Source organism: Nuphar pumila, chromosome 15 (assembly GCF_984573655.1).
Source record: "Nuphar pumila chromosome 15, dmNupPumi1.hap1.1, whole genome shotgun sequence".
In the NCBI taxonomy this organism is placed as follows: Eukaryota; Viridiplantae; Streptophyta; class Magnoliopsida; order Nymphaeales; family Nymphaeaceae; genus Nuphar; species Nuphar pumila.
In genome coordinates, this window is record NC_143263.1 from 86,020,735 (window position 1) to 86,038,470 (window position 17,736).

A 17,736-nucleotide genomic window follows, 5' to 3' on the forward strand; every position below is an offset into this window, starting at 1 on the left:
CCTGACAGCTTTACCCTTCGACTAGTGGTGTCAATGAGTCGGGTTTGACCCGGAATCGACCCGTATTGGTGATAAAGAATGAGGTCCGGTTAGATTCCAAGTCAGACCTAAGGAGTCTGATTAGTATATGGATCTGGGGTATGGTTTGTAAAATTTCATACCACACTCAGGCCCCACCCGATTTTCTGGTGATTTTTTTATGTAAAAAACATTAAAAACAAGTAATATTTTACAGGGTATGAACCAGGTCTGGTTCATGTAATTCTTATAGGGTCTGGGTATGGCTTTTCATAGAAAAGACCCGATAGGATCCAATTCCAGACCGGATACTCACACTTTTAGTTGGATCCTAACTAGATCCGACGGATTGACACCCCTACCCTCGACCCTCATGCTTCCTTTGGATGTCCTTCCTGTTCATGCTTCACACAGCACCTTAGCACTTTCATTAATGACTTTTTTTTTTAATCGTTCACATGGACCCCTTTGGATGTCGTCCATTAGAGGTTTAACGGGTTGGACTCCTGCTTAAATGAGTGAGTTCAAACCCAGATCCAAGTAAGAGGAGTTGGTATCAAGTCCGACAAGATTTTTATAAGAAAAACCATACATGGATCCAATCAAAATTACATAAACTAAACCTGATCCACACCTATGACAATAACATTTATAAAGTTTTTTTATGTCAAAGAAGTGCAAATCTTAATCAAAACTCAAGTTGGACTTGGGTTCGGTATAAAATTTCATAAACCTTACCAGCCCGTACAAGAACCTGACATTACATGTCCAACCCCAATAGTTAATCGGAACCTTCTTTTGTTAACAAATCCTTACCCTAACAGATCTGGTACGGATCAGGATCCAATCATATCCAACCAGATGACATCCAACTCATTCATGAGCTTTTTTCGAGTCTAATTGGGGATAAATGGCATTTAAGGCACTTCAAACGGTAACATCATCTTGGGTAATGGAGCTGTCAATCTCTCTCTCTCTCTCTCTCTCTCTCTCTCTCTCTCTCTCTCTCTCTCTATATATATATATATATATATATATATATATATATATATATATATATAATAAAAGCTTTAGATTTTCAAAATTAATTTTTTTTCGATAGATATATAATCTACAAAAATATTTAGTAGAATTCAAAGGCTAGGACCCCTGATGAGTGAGACTAGGGGTGGCAATTGTGTCGGGTTGACCCGACCGGTTGGCGGGTCAGCATACCTCAACCCGTTTATTGGCAAACATGAACCCGACCCGTTTAATAAACGGGTAACCCGAAACGACCTGCCAACCCATTTAATAAATGGGTTGGGTCGGGTAAACGGGTTCTCAAGTTCGTGGGTCAGGTTGGCGGGTTGACGGGTCGGGTTGGCGGGTTGACCCATCCGCCTAACCCATTTATTAAACGGGTCAGCCGGGTTGACATACCCCTAACACGAATCCAACCCGTTTAATAAATGGGTTAGGCAGGTCGACCCGTTTATTAAACGGGTTCATTTTTTCCAAACCCGAACCTGCCTAAGAGGCGGGTCGGGTTGGCGGGTCGTGTCAGGTTTTGCCACCCCTAAGTGAGACCTATGATAGGCATTGGCTTGCCCAGGGTGACTACACCCATGAGAATTGAACCTTGACGGTCCCTTTAGCAGCCAAGACCTCCAACCCCTTGGGGTGTATACATGCCATTTACAAATATGTCTTAGAGTTTTTATTAGGGAAACAAGAGAGAGAGAGAGAAAAGGATCCTGTGGATTTAGAAAATTATTAAATATAAATATTAAATTATAAAAAGAAAAGAGGGAAAGAGGGGGTGATAAAATCAGTTAAATTATAGATGATTTCCAAGATAGTAGTGCGAATAATTGCATGTGATGTGAGTGTCTTATGTGCATGCCTTCCATAATGATTATGATGCGTAATACATCTCATTGAGGAGCATCCAAGCTCGTCATCATCCCTTTTATCAGACATCATCCCTTTTATCAGACATCATCCTTACAACCTGAGTATGAACAATACATGATAGAAAATTAAAACAAGAAAGCACAAAAAATGGAAGATGGATACAAATGCATAACGATGATGTTGGTGATGATGGTTAGGCTGCAAGAACAGTTGCATAAGGTGAGAAACGATATGGATACCTACATTTTCACATATGATGGTAACAGTAACCAATAACGACGATGATGGTCACAATGATGGCGATGATTAGTAGAAATGGGAATAATGCAAACGAATGAAATGGGGAGCGGTATAGGTTACATAGTTGGGTAATAAGAGCTTCTCGAAGATGGATATTTGCACTCTGCATCTCTGCCATTGAGGGCGCGTTTATGTGTCTCATGGAAACTGGGTTGTTAAATGCATGGCGTTTTCGCTGGGCTCACAGTGACAATACAGATAGTGAAATCGTGCATTTTCACGAAAAACCTTCGACCGTGTGCCATTTTTAGATGCTGGAGGTGGGTTTTTTGCAGAACGGTTCTCATGAGAGGGGTCCAATTCTCTTTCAGAGGCAGTGTAATCTAGGGAAGGGGTGCCGCAGCACCCATTCAGTGACATGCAAAGGCCCGATGAGAGAGAGAGAGAGACGAAAACCAGATGCCACAACTATGAAGCAGGGTCAAACCAAGATTGGTACGTCGAGCGTCTGTTTGAGCATTATTTTCAAATTTGGGGTTGTAATGCCCAAAAATTTTAACCCTTAAATTTTATATATAAAAAAAAATAGCAGAAACAACTTTTTTTCTTTGGATTAAACATTATAGGCAGGTTATAGTGAAATCAATCATCGTAATTAAATTAAAATATAAACATTAAAATTTAATTCAGTTTCAATAATTTAAAATACATATCAGAATATTTTGATAACAATATTTTTTTTCTCAAAACTATCCTCGAAAAATTAAAAAAAATGGCTCTCCATGCCGCCTAAGCATTCTGCATCTGTTTCACAGTTGCGTATCATAATCTACCTTAAACTTCATAAAACAAGTCAAACTCGTGAAACCTAATAGAAAATAACATACTTTCAATAAATACACAATATCAGAATACATTCAAACACAACCATCTATATATCAATCATGTAATGCATATCTTAACATACAATAAATATAAAATCATGCTAATAATTAAAATAACAGTTCAATTTAATGTGTGTTCATTCATACTAGCATCAATACAATAAATTATGTACAAACATAAACATACAAAAGACACATAAACTTATCATTTCAACATTGTGTCATTCATGCATGAATAAATTCTTATCTTCAATTATTATTTTTTTGCTTAAATTATGCATGTCATGTTCTATTTATATGCAATTCATAATCTTCTTTCACTTATCAATATCTGTATGTAGGTATGGCACAAACTCTTTCAGTATAGAAGCACGACCCAAGTTTGTATTTTCAAACAATTTTGTTTTATTAACCTCCATGATGCTCCAACTGTGCATACTTCAAAGAGAGAATATAATTTTATATAGACAGTTCTCAACTCCTATAATCTTGATATATCAACTTTTTATCATAAATCTTATCTACCACACAACAGACAAATCGTGCTAGTTCTCCCAGTTACTCATCCTGTAGATGAGAGGATAGAAGTAACCTCTTGTACTAAGCTAATATCTCATAGAACTGTCAGTACTATGCTTACTCTCTCAATAAACTCCAAACAAATTAATTTTATTTTGATTTCATAATTAACTCTCTTGTTATTGTGTCAATGCAAATATGCAACCATATTCAGGGTTCATATGCAACAATATTCATGGCACTCTATGCATGCTTTCGATTAGTCTCTACCATAAAATCAATACAACAATGCAATCATTATGCATTTACACAATCAAGGTAGGTTAATCATTGATATTTATGCATGTTCAATTCAATTAATAATGCAATGCATACAATTAACATTTATATCAATCCAACATCTTATTTAAACATCAATAAACATATTGTATAAAGTAAAATACAACTAGGCATCAATACATTTTATAATGTGAAGCTTGGATCTCTATTAACTTGATTTTAAAAAATCCACAAAAATCACATTTCACTCTCAATATTTTACTGAGATTGCCCCATTTTAGGTCCAAGAAACAGAACTGCAAAATTTATCATAATAAATTAAAAAAAAATGGGATAGAACCCTGTCCAGGAAAAATATCAGATAGATCCTGTCAATTACAAAAATTTATTCCAGTTTGAGGAATTTCTCAAGATTTATAGAAAAATCTTTTGACAAAATTCTTTTTACAAACTCTTGTTATACAAATTACCTTTTACTCAAATATTTCATAATTTATTTTTGTAAGTTTTGATTAGGGTTTTAGAGTTTTCAAATTCATTGGTCAGAACAGACCTTCTGATAAGAAAAAAAAATTATGTTCTATTGTAATGGACATTTCAGCCTCAAAACTGAACCAAATATAATGAAACAAGATTCTAAATTCAAGCTCTGGATGTGTAGAACACTCTAATATTTTTTTTTTATTTATTGATCTCGTTTCATAAAAATATTAATTTTTTTCTGAAACTAGTTGAAACAAAAAAATGAAGACAAAGTAGTCAAGATTCAAACTTATGCAAGATCCATTAAGTAAGAATAAGAATCATAGTGAAATTAATATAATTATGGTTTTTTATATTCTAAAAATATTTATAACATTATACAATGCATATTCGTTCATATTTATGCTAACATTTCTATAACATTAACGTGCATAATCGAAGAATCACAAAACCTTTATGGAATATCTCAAATACAAATTTATCTATGCAAGAATCATAATAAACATTAAAACAACATGCAATCATGGTTTATTTATGCAATAACATAATATTTAATCATGCTAGACTTATATTAATATATTATATATGATCAAATTAATTTTCTTTAACACGAATAATCAAAACCTTAAAATGTTTTTGGCAAAACCTTCTTTAAAATGATTTTTGCGTATTTTTAACCAAGATCTATATAAGAGACAAATTTACAACATCAAAATCTATGAAAAAATACTAAAAAACATCCTTCTATGTTCATTATAGATACTAAATAATTCAATAAAATATAAATCTAATTATTCACACGATTTTTGCTTTTTAGGGTTTCAAAACTAGTCTCAAAACCGATCTTCCAAATGCCGTTTTTGGTTTTCGAAATTTTTTTTCATATACATTTAATAGCCATAGATATTCTAGGCATAGATTAAATGTAGATCCAAGCATTGAATCAAAAGAGAGTATGTCAATGCATCTCGAAATTGAACTTTATAAAAGTAAAAATTCTCTACCGAAAATATAGTTTTCACAATGATACCATCGTTATTTCCTCTGGTTGCACTTCATTCTAGGTTGGATTAGACCTTCACCAAGGTAGTTGCAGGTCTTTAATGGAAGTCTAAATTATCTCAATGGTTTGGAGAAAGAACAAAATGTGAAGAAGAAGAAGAAAAAGATGTAGTTCAATAGAGAGAGAACTAATAATCCTCCTCATAAGGACCCCTATTTATAGATGAGCTTAGGCAAGAGTCTCATCTCTAATATAAAAAGTTAATATATATTATTTTTTTATTAATAAAATAAGTAAATAAATTATGGGTCCTAACTTATTAAATTTTGAAATTAACTAAGCTAGAGAAGAAAATAGAGTCTTCTTACCTTGACTTGAATTTCAGTGGCATAGTAAACTTTTAGGAGGCCTACAGACCCAAAAACTCAAAAGAATTCGACGTTTAAATAATCGATTTGATACCCTCGAAACGTAGATCATCGTAGTGGTCTTAGATTTAATTATACATTGATCGATAAGAAACTTTAGTTGACATCGGAAAATATTGATTTTCAATCTATAATTAGGCATGAACTTTGCTGGATAATAAAATGCTCAAATTAATACCAATTTGGCCGTGTAGATAGTCAATTTTGATGCCTTCAAAATGAGGAATGTCAAGATTGACTCTTATTTAATAGGTGATCCTTCGATCGGCTGACATTTTTGTCGAAACAATAACAACATTTTTCAAAGATTCCCGCTCTATGAGTCCAATCCAATGAGATAGATATAAAATATCTTGAGTTATATCCAATCTAATTTATCCCTAAATTAGATCCAAATGTCTTAGATTATATCCAACCTAATTGGGTTAGATCCAAAATAAAGTCTAATCAATTTTAAACAACCAAATTCTGAATCTTATCCAAGTTGAAAAACCAAAAATTGAGGTTGGTCAATTTTAAATATTATATTTTTTAATTAACTCATAAATGAAATCACCAAATCTAATCTCATACGACATTTATGACTCATAATGGACCTAACTAGACTTCTAGTTTAATTTAAACTCTTGAATTTTGCTTGAATTTAACCTAATTTTAACTCTCTTTTTTTTCAAATTTAAAAGTTAAAGCAAAATTCGCAGGTGTAAGAGAGGTTGTTAATTATAATATTTAAAATGTTAAATATTTCAATTATTAATTGCCTTTTTATAGATTGTTCTATAAAATGTCATAAATTGCACTTACTTGTTGCACCTACTACTAATATGAAGGTAGGTTTTGTCAATTGGACACAAATGGGGACCTATTTCACTATATCCAAACTTGGGTTTGATTAGATCCAATCACTAAGGTCTGTTTTGAAGGCTACAACGTATGGATCAAGGCGGAGGACACACACCTTAGATCTAAGCTTCAACGTATCCTCAGATCTGAGGTAATGCTGTCAGTATCAATGCGTATTGACCCAAAAAATTGACATGCTTCACCCCTTGAATAAGCTATTTTTTGGTTGATATAGAACGATTCACTTGAGTATCGGTATCGACCGATATAGTTGAATCAGTGGCCAAATGATTCAGAACCGATACTAATACTGAGAACATTGATCTAGGGTCTTCGACACTACTATGTTTGGGAGGGTGTTTGAGCAAACGAAATGGTGTCGAAGAGAATTATCTAAGGTGGCTCACTAAAAAAAAATTGGAAGCATCATGAAGTTCAACTAAGAATCTGCCAAACCCAAATCTAGTAAAACCTCAATTTTGGCTCCCTCTATGGGGAGAAGGTATTTACAACTCCCTGAATAAGGTGGAGTCCGCTAGGTGTAGGGATGACAATAGACCGGGGCAGGAGCGGGGGACAAGGTCTTTACCCCTTCCCCATCTCAAAATTTTGCCCTCCATCCTTGCACGGGTTTTGATTTTAACCTCTATCCCCACCTCCATCCTCGTCTCCATCCCTGCACAAGTTTTGATTTTAACCTCTATCCCCGCCTCCATCCTCGTCTCCATCCCTGCACAAGTTTTGATTTTAACCTCTATCCCCGCCTCCATCCCCGTTTCATGTCCTCCATCTTTGGTCCAAATGGGGTGAGGCGGACCCCTATTTTCCCTTGGTCTATAGCCATTCCTAAAGAAGGATTGAGGGTGGGGCGGGGATATGAATGAGGATAGGGCTGAAGAAAGCCTAAGTCCATCCCCGCATGGGTTTTGATTTTGACCTCCATTCCTGCCTCCATCTCTGTTTCATGTCCTCCATCCTCAGTCCAAACGGGGTGAGGCGGGGTGGGGCACCATTTCCTCCGTGTCGACTGCCATCCTTTGCTAGGTGCTTGATTTGTTGGTTTGTGTAAAAATAAATAATTGTTCTCGCGTCTAACTTAGATGTGATTGTGCAAGTGGAGGTATTACACTTGAAAAGTAGCAATATTTTTCAGAATATCATCATTTTGAACTACCAAAAATATTGTATTAACATGATATTTTGACTCTTTTTTTTTTCCAACACGTTTATGTGTTGTTTAAACAGGTGGTCACACATACCATTGGTAGTCTTTCATTAGCTTCTATTATATTTTTATTTTTTGGTTGGTTATTTTAGTATGCTTAATTTTGATATTTCAATAGATTTAATTAAATTTTCAATTCAACTTTTAATTGCACTTATGAATTTAGCACTATTTTTTAGGCATTTAATTTTTTATTGAAGGTGAATGCTTAATTTTTTATTGTAGACTTTAATCAAATTGTTCTCCAAACATGGTAAGGAATTAGGAGTTAAAAGTGTGAATCCTTCAAGGATTTACAATTGTTTCCAAAGAAGAGAATTTATAAAACTTCCTGGAAAATCATTTTCATTGAAATCCGACATTTGTACTTTTTCAACTCCTTGCAAATCCCTCCAAGTACCTTTCTCCCAAACAGAGTGGTAAATCCTTGCCCTCGATCTAGGGGTGTCAATGATTGGGGTTAGACCTGAACCCCACCCATACCGAACCCTATAAGGTCAGGGTTTGGTGATAAATAAGAAGGTCAAATTAGAATCTGGGCTCCAATTAATATATGGATTTGGGTATGATTCATGAAATTTCATACCATACTCGATCCGACTTGAGTTCCAATTAAGATCCACAAATTTTCAATGTAAAAATGATAAATTTTTATTTTATTTTATTGGGTATGATCCGGGCCCGGTTTATGTAATTCTTATAAGATCTAGGTATGGTTTCTTTTATGGTAGGTCCGATGAGACTGGGTCTGGACCAGGTAGCATCATCTCAAATCGGGTTTGAGTCTGGTTTTACCTGATTTTGAACCAAAACCGACCCGTTGACACCCGAATCTCCACTCTCCACGGGATGGTTTCGGACTAAACATCCACGGATCTAAGATCCAAGGGTCTCTGATCGTTTAAGTAAATGAAATCCGATCTGATTCTCTCAAAGGCACGCAATAGCTCTGTGGGTTGTTCTCTCTCTCTCTCTCTCATTCGGTTTTAGGGGCTCAAGGCAATGGAAGGCAGAGGAGGCTCTACGGAGGAGGAGGACGTAGCGGAATCGAGGTTCTGCGTGCGGAGGTTGGAGGCTTCCGACTACGAGAAGGGATTCATGGATCTCCTTGCTCAGCTCACCGTCCGCCTGCCCATCTCGCCTGAGGAGTTCCGCGCCTGCTTCGATGAGCTTCGTGCCCTCGACGACGACCACATCATCTGTGTTGTGAAGGACGCTTCGTCGGGTAGGGTCGTGGCGACGGGCAGCGTCTTTATGGAGCGAAAGTTCCTTCGCGGCTGCGGCAAGGTCGGCCACATCGAGGACGTCGTCGTCTACTCGGCCGCCCGCGGGTTCGGCCTCGGCCGGAGGGTCGTTCGCTTCCTCTCGAACCACGCCCGCTCCGCCAGCTGCTACAAGGTCATCCTGAACTGCAGCTCCGACAACAGAGGGTTCTACGAGCGCTGCGGGTTCCGCCACAAGGAGCTCCAGATGACCATGTACTTCGATCGACATTCGCCCTCTTAGCTGTTCTGCTCTATGCCTTCTTTTCTCTTTGAATTCGATGTCTGTTTGGTGGCTGGGCAACTCACAATTCAGGGTTTTTCGTTTTTGCTTCTGCGTCTTTCATTCACGCTTAAGTGCACAAGTTGAACCCCTTTTTATCTTTGTTTTAATTGTGTTTTTTTGGAGTAACTGGTAGAACGATGTTCTAATTTTTCTTGGTTTTGATTCTTTTGAATGAGAAAAAAATGGTAGAAATTGGGATCAGATTTTGCTGGTGAAATGGTAGTCTAATTTGTAGTTGTTTTGTGATTTGGAATTTTCTTTTGGATGGTTCATTTGGGGTTTGCTGAGTTTATCTCTGAATGATGAACTGCAATTTGATTAGTGTTTGGTGCTCTGCAGTCTATATACCAAACTGGGAGCAGAATCTTATTCTATAGCGTTTTTCTCACGTTTCAAGCGAATCAAAAGTCTTGTTTGTCGATGTTGTTTGATATGCTTTGATCTATTTTTGGTTTTAGTTTGATTTCTTTCGACGCATGAAATTGATCCGGGAATAGTTATTGTAACCAGCTTGAATAACTTTGTGAATTCTTGATTGGTCTTTGTGTTTGCAAAACTTTGGTAGGTTTAGGTATGTTTTGTTTAGGAAAAGTTGCGTGATTGATGATCTGGGGATTTGTTTTATCAGGAACCATGATTTGCAACTTAAATGAGTCTGAGAATGACAAACAAAAGACGTTGTGGCAGCTTGACTAGAGGATCGAGAACTTTATGGTAAATCATGTTACTGTCAAGAAAATACTTTGTAAAATGCAATCACCTCTGAGAACTTTATTCCCCTTTTTCCCGATTATTCTTTTGAAAAATGCATTACCTCTAAGAACTTTATTCCCAAAGAATCCTTACAGATGTCTTCAGCACAGTTTATTTACCATTTTAGTAGGCTTAGCCTTCATAGTATTTCATAAATTCGACTTCCAAAATGGTGAAAAATCATTATGTCACACACAATTCATGAAGATCAACATGGCTTAAAAATAGCCCATAATATGAAAATATATTGTGGTTTTGTACCATGTGGTGGTACACATTCTTCTTTGGATGGATCTGGCCACTAAATGTTAGAACCAGGGGCGGATCCAAGGATCTAAACTAGGTAGGCACAAACATACAGTAAAAGGAACAGGTGCAATAAAGTAAAGTATATTGGTACATCATATTCGTATGCACCTTAAGATTTACCTATTGCATCGATACCAATTCATATCTGAATACAAGGAAGTCAGATAGAAATAAATGGTGGACGTTTGCAATGTGAAGTCTAAACTATACTTCGAGTATGATCAGTTACAAGAAGATAAGATTGCTAAAGAGGGTGATTACTATCAATCAGATGATATGTATGACTTCTCTTATGGTCACGATGACACAGATAGTCTGCATGTCACATCTTCATTGTTCGATGGCACACGTATGGAAGAATATGATCCAAATGATATACCAAGTGGATGGCCACCCAATGAAGAAGAAGACGAAGATGATGAAGAGGAAGAGGAAGAGGAAGAAGAAGAAAAATATGAAAGTCAAACAAGTGATGAAGAAGCATAATATGATATCTGGTCGTGTGCAGGTATGCACGTACTGCAAACTCCCAACTGACAAAGCATATATGACAGTTGCTATATGAGCATTTTTATTATCATCCCGAGGACAGTCCTTTAGGCTCAATTTTATCCTCTTTCACTATAGGTGTTGATTCAGGAAAACAATTCTTCGTCCCATATCTTTTAAGATCCTTAAGAATATAGGATTTCTGAGAGAGGCCAATGACACCCTTAGTTCTATCACGACAGATCTCAATTCCAAATTCAATTCAACTTTTAATTGCACTTATGCATTTAGCACTATTTTTTAGCACCTTATAGGGTTCGGTATGGGTGGGGTTCAGGTCTAACCCCAATCATTGACACCTCTAGATCGAGGGCAGGGATTTACCACTCTGTTTGGGAGAAAGGTACATGGAGGGATTTGCAAGGAGTTGAAAAAGTACAAATGTCGGATTTCAAAGAAAATGATTTTCCAGGAAGTTTTATAAATTCTCTTCTTTGGAAACAATTGTAAATCCTTGAAGGATTCACGCTTTTAACTCCTAAAATAGAGTTCTGAAGATCATCGAGGAAGAATTTGTTGTGCCTCGCATGAATGTAATTCATGGTTTTTTTGTGTGTTTTTTGGGTTTAATCGGATTTTGGGTTGTGGGTGATGTTAATTATTGCTTGTATTGTTGTCTTGGGTATTTCTGGTGGTGTTGATAGGGTTTGGTCTATGTGTATGGGCATACTGTTGGGGAAAGACTTCTATATTGACTGATTCCAAAGATAATAGGTTGGAGTTTTCCTCTTGTGTTTTATGTTCCCTTTTTGGTGGTTAATTGATTTTCACTACTTAGTCTGTTATTTGGTCACTGTTGTAGTTAGTTTCTTAATTGTTGGAGAGAAGCAAATGGAGTGAGAAATTTTGGGACACTGACATCCTCACTTAGATGGGAAGGCTATATGCCATGATTAAGTTTAATGGAGACTCCAATCTTATTGTCAGGCTGCCTTATGTTGAAGAGAAGCATAATTGTTGTGTTTTGCATGTTCCCTTTGCATGGGCTCAACAGAATGCCTTTTGGAGCATTAAGCCGCATAAAACACAAAGAGAAAGAAAGCATATGTAAACTTTGCGAGGACCTTTGTGAGTTTTTTTTTCTCATCTGAATAGGAATCTCAACTAAGTTGACAATTTACTAATCTCAGCACTAGATGACGCATAGCCAAGTATCGTGGTCTATTAGTGCAATGCAATACATAGATAAATGAAGCATTTTACTATACAGAAAACTAAGAGCCCAATACAGCTTAGGAACTGTCACTTTGATGATTCAGAGACTTTGCAATTTTGGTCAATTACCTGAGCTTCTTGCTTGAGGGATTGACCTAACATGTAGAAACCTATGTCACACGAACTCGGCTAAGGAGATGCCGCACCCGAGTCGACACGCCCCGACACGGGTGCGGACTTGGGTGCGGCTTCGGACTTGGCCCGGACTCGATCAACGAGTCTAGGCTGAGTCCGTCCACATTTTGGACTTGGTCAACTTTGACCGAGTCCAAAAATGTCCATAAAAAACCAATTTTTTATATTTTTTATTTTAAAATATATATATATATATATATATATATATATATATATATATATATAAAGAGGCACAGTGCTGTGACAGTGCTGCAGTCACAGACTGTGACTGTGCACAGTCTGTGCAGTGTGCACAGTCTATGACTGTGCACAGTCTGTGACTGTGCACAGACACACAAACTGTGATGTGGCATTTTAAAAATAAAATAAAATTATATATATATATATATATATTGCCGAGTCCCCGTGTCCAAAAATTTTAAAATTGTGCCACACCCGTGTCGCACCCGCACCCAAGTGACATAGGTAGAAACTAGAACTTTTTGTTGATTGAATCCCAATTGCAGGAGAAAATCAAGAGATTAAAATATGTTGTTATAACATGGGGATCAAGTTGTATCTTGAGCACAAATGACAGATAATGGATGAGAATGAATTTGAGGAAGTCGCTTATAAAAAAAATTTGTTCCTATACCAAGATGCATGTGAGCAATGAATATTTCCCCTAACAGTTTGAGTTTTGCCTCCTTTTTAGTTATTGACCTACTGATAGAGAGAAACATTAAAGATAAATTTTTTAAAAGTTTATCATTTGATAAGTATTCTTATGTGATCATTCCCTTGATCTATGTGAATTGGTATCGATGCAATAGGTAAATCTTAAGGTGCATACTAATATGATGTACCAATATACTTTACTTTATTGCACCTGTTCCTTTTACTGTATGTTTGTGCCTACCTAGTTTAGATCCTTGGATCCGCCCCTGGTTCTAACATTTAGTGGCCAGATCCATCCAAAGAAGAATGTGTACCACCACATGGTACAAAACCACAATATATTTTCATATTATGGGCTATTTTTAAGCCATGTTGATCTTCATGAATTGTGTGTGACATAATGATTTTTCACCATTTTGGAAGTCAAATTTATGAAATACTATGAAGGCTAAGCCTACTAAAATGGTAAATAAACTGTGCTGAAGACATCTGTAAGGATTCTTTGGGAATAAAGTTCTTAGAGGTAATGCATTTTTCAAAAGAATAATCGGGAAAAAGGGGAATAAAGTTCTCAGAGGTGATTGCATTTTACAAAGTATTTTCTTGACAGTAACATGATTTACCATAAAAATCTCGATCCTCTAGTCAAGCTGCCACAACGTCTTTTGTTTGTCATTCTCAGACTCATTTAAGCTGCAAATCATGGTTCCTGATAAAACAAATCCCCAGATCATCAATCACACAACTTTTCCTAAACAAAACATACATAAACCTACCAAAGTTTTGCAAACACAAAGACCAATCAAGAATTCACAAAGTAATTCAAGCTGGTTACAATAACTATTCCCGGATCAATTTCATGCGTCGAAAGAAATCAAACTAAAACAAAAAATAGATCAAAGCATATCAAACAACATCGACAAACAAGACTTCTGATTCGCTTGAAACATAAGAAAAATGATATAGAATAAGATTCTGCTCCCAGTTTGGTACATAGACTGTAGAGCACCAAACACTAATCAAATTGCAGTTCATCATTCAGAGATAAACTCAGCAAACCTCAAATGAACCATCCAAAAGAAAATTCCAAATCACAAAATAGCTACAAATCAGACTACCATTCCACCAGCAAAATCAGATCCCAATTTCTACCATTTTTTTCCCATTCAAAAGAATCAAAACCAAGAAAAATTAGAACATCGTTCTACCAGTTACTCAAAAAAAAAACACAATTAAAACAAAGATAAAAAGGGGTTCAACCTGTGCACTTAAGCGTGAATGAAAGATGCAAAAGCAAAAACGAAAGACCCTAAATTGTGAGTTGCCCAGCCACCAAACAGACATCGAATTCAAAGAGAAAAGGAGGGCATAGAGCAGAACAGCTAAGAGGGCGAATGTCGATCGAAGTACATGGTCATCTGGAGCTCCATGTGGCGGAATCCGCAGCGCTCGTAGAACCCTCTGTTGTTAGGGCTGCAGTTCAGGATGACCTTGTAGCAGCTGACGGAGCGGGCGTGGTCCGAGAGGAAGCGGACAACCCTCCGGCCGAGGCCGAACCCGCGAGCGGCCGAGTGGAGGACGACGTCCTCGATGTGGCTGACCTTGTCGCAGCCCCGAAGGAACTTTCGCTCCACGAAGACGTTGCCCGTCGCCACGACCCTACTCGACGAAGCGTCCTCCACAACACAGACGACATGGTCGTCGCCGAGGGCGCGGAGCTCGTCGAAGCGGGCGCGGAACTCCTCGGGCGAGATGGGCAGGCAGACGGTGAGCTGAGCAAGGAGATCCATGAATCCCTTCTCGTAGTCGGAAGCCTCCAACCTCCGCACGCAGAACCTCGATTCCGCTATGACCTCCTCCTCCGTAGGGCCTCCTCCACCTTCCATTGCCTTGAGCCCCTAAAACCGAATGAGAGAGAGAGAGAACAACCCACGGAGCTATTGCGTGCCTTTGAGAGCATCGGATCGGATTTCATTTACTTAAACGATCAGAGACCCTTGGATCTTAGATCCGTGGATGTTTAGTCCGAAACCATCCTGTGGAGAGTGGAGATCCGGGTGTCAACGGGTGGGTTTTGGTTCGGACTCAGGTAAAACCAGACTCAAGCCCGATTTGAGATGATGCTACCTGGTCCAGACCCAGTCTAATCGGACCTACCATAAAAGAAACCATACCTAGATCTTATAAGAATTACATAAATCGGGCCCGGATCATACCCAATAAAATAAAATAAAAATTTATCATTTTTACATTGAAAATTTGTGGATCTTAATTGGAACTCAAGTCGGATCGGGTATGGTATGAAATTTCATGAATCATACCCAAATCCATATATTAATTGGAGCCCAGATTCTAATCTGGCCTTCTTATTTATCACTAAACCCTGACCTTATAGGGTTCGGTATGGGTGGGGTTCAGGTCTAACCCCAATCATTGACACCCCTAGATCGAGGGCAGGGATTTACCACTCTGTTTGGGAGAAAGGTACTTGGAGGGATTTGCAAGGAGTTGAAAAAGTACAAATGTCGGATTTCAATGAAAATGAACTTACTGTCATTCACACAAAACTCTTATGAACCTTTGAGAGATTAAAATCACAAACTAAGGAGATTCACATGATTAAAATCGCAGACCTACTAACATTTGCACAAAAGTCCTGTAAATATCCAAAAAATTAAAATCGCAAACTAAGAAGATTTGCAAGGTATTTGTACGGACCTGTTGACAGCCGCACAAATATCTTCTGAACTTTTGAAAGATTAAAATCAAACTAAGGAGATTCACATGATAGGTGCATGGACCTGCTGACATTAGCACAAATATCTTGCAAACCTCTGAAAAATTAAAATCTTAAAACTTAAGAGATTTGCATAATATTTGTGCAGATTTGTTGATATCTGTACAAATACCTTGCAGACCATTAAGAAAGTTAAAAAAGAGTTTCACATAATATTTGCACGAACCTGCTTTGCACCTAGAGCATTATGAAGTACCAAAACATATTGTTAAGTGTGCTTATGCCTATTATGGACAATCTAACAATAGATATTGCACTCACGAAAGTTAGCAAAAAAAATTATACAAATTTCAAGAGGTCCATGCAAATATCTTGTGAATCACTTTATTTTTGAGATTTTAATCTTTTAAAAGTTCACAATAATTTTATTCAAATTTGTGAGAATGTTAGAAGCCTGCACAAATGTCATATAAATCTTTTAGAGGTTCACAAAAAAAATGTGATTTTGTGTGAATATCTGGAGGTCCTCACAAAATATCATGTGAATCTCTTAATTTCTTATGTGTTCTGCTTTCATTGCATTGTTGTGTGTGCCTATAAAGTATTTGTTCAATTTCCTAAGTTGTTCGTGTAGAAGAAAAACTTTTCTCAGCTTTTGGTTTATACCCAACATTTTTTTTTCAAATACCTCGATAATCTACACCATCAACTCTACAAGGCCAAAGATTTTGTAAGAATGGTAGTCTCACATGGTAGACATGACGGTTAAGTTATACTGTCATTGTATGGCTAATCTAGGACTATTCCTTCACATTTCATCTCCATACTAGTATTCACAAATTTAGTAAGTGGATTCAGTGCAATTTGCAGCAAAACCTAGCTAAATGGAATAATGAAGGAGAAAAAAAATGAAAAATCAATCGAACAGGTCATATTGCAACCAATTGGTTAACTATCATGCTACCTTAAGCGTGCACCATTGCCATTCCGAAGGTTACGTTTGTGTCATTTCTGCCTTTTGAGGGAAAGCACTTGATTGGTTTCACTTCCATGGTTCAAGGCCAGATTGCACCTGCAACTCATGACCAAAATTCACAATCATCAGTTCTTTTTGCTTGCCATTTCAACCATCATTTAAATTCAAGTGCAAGGTTAGCACAGGTGAGCATAGGATGTGTTTGACTCCCTGGTGCTGCAAATGCCTTCATAGAAGCCTATTCCATCTCCTAGAATCCCTCTGTGCTTTCCTATTGAAGTTTATTTGCCTTGAGAACCCAATCATATTGCCTTCAGCCTAGCATAAGCCATACAGATAGCAACACCATCTGTTGGTTAATTTCTTGATTGCCATCTGAGTTACATGCAGCAGCACCGTGATGTTCGCTTTAGTTGTGATCAGCAGTAGCAGTGTCACATATCTTCCCATTTTTTCATAGTTGACTTCCATACGAAGCCCAAGATTTTCTTTTTTTTTTTTGAGAGTAATAAAGCCCAAGATTATCAGTATCATTCAATGAAAAACTAGCATGTCAAGAGCAAAGCCGGTCAAAGATCAGCAATCTGGTCGTGTCCCAGGCCTAAGTTTACAAAGGAAGAAATGCAGTCATATATACCTAATGTCTTAGCAGTATAGAGCCACGTCGGTCAGTAATAACATCTAACCATACCATCAAAAGACAGATCAACATGGTAAAGCTTTAGAAAAGAGGTTCAGCACTTGTTAACTCAATAGACAACTCTTGTGAGGAAGAAACTTGTCTAGAACTACTGGTTGAATTCAAGAGTTGCTAACCTCATTTTCCTTTTGTCAGAGTCTTCGTTTACCCCCTCTAATTCAAATGACAATGCACATTCAACAAACAATGCTATATCAACGGCAGATCCAACCCTTGGGAAGCACAACTTTCATAATTGGAAAAAGAGATGCTAACAAAAGTGACAGACTAAGCTCTGAGTTGTGCAGTGATATGAATATTCATGCACCTTAGTCACGGAGTAGCAGCGGTGCGATTTGC

General features: G+C 37.2%; 2 pseudogenes; one reads left to right on the top strand and one right to left on the bottom strand.

The window, feature by feature from the left end:
* The first annotated feature begins 8,820 nt into the window (after positions 1–8,820).
* Positions 8,821–9,324, top strand: LOC149815863 (glucosamine 6-phosphate N-acetyltransferase pseudogene; annotated as a pseudogene).
* A 5,042-nt stretch (positions 9,325–14,366) lies between these two features.
* LOC149815864 (glucosamine 6-phosphate N-acetyltransferase pseudogene) lies at positions 14,367–14,870 on the bottom strand (annotated as a pseudogene).
* Positions 14,871–17,736: the final 2,866 nt, after the last annotated feature.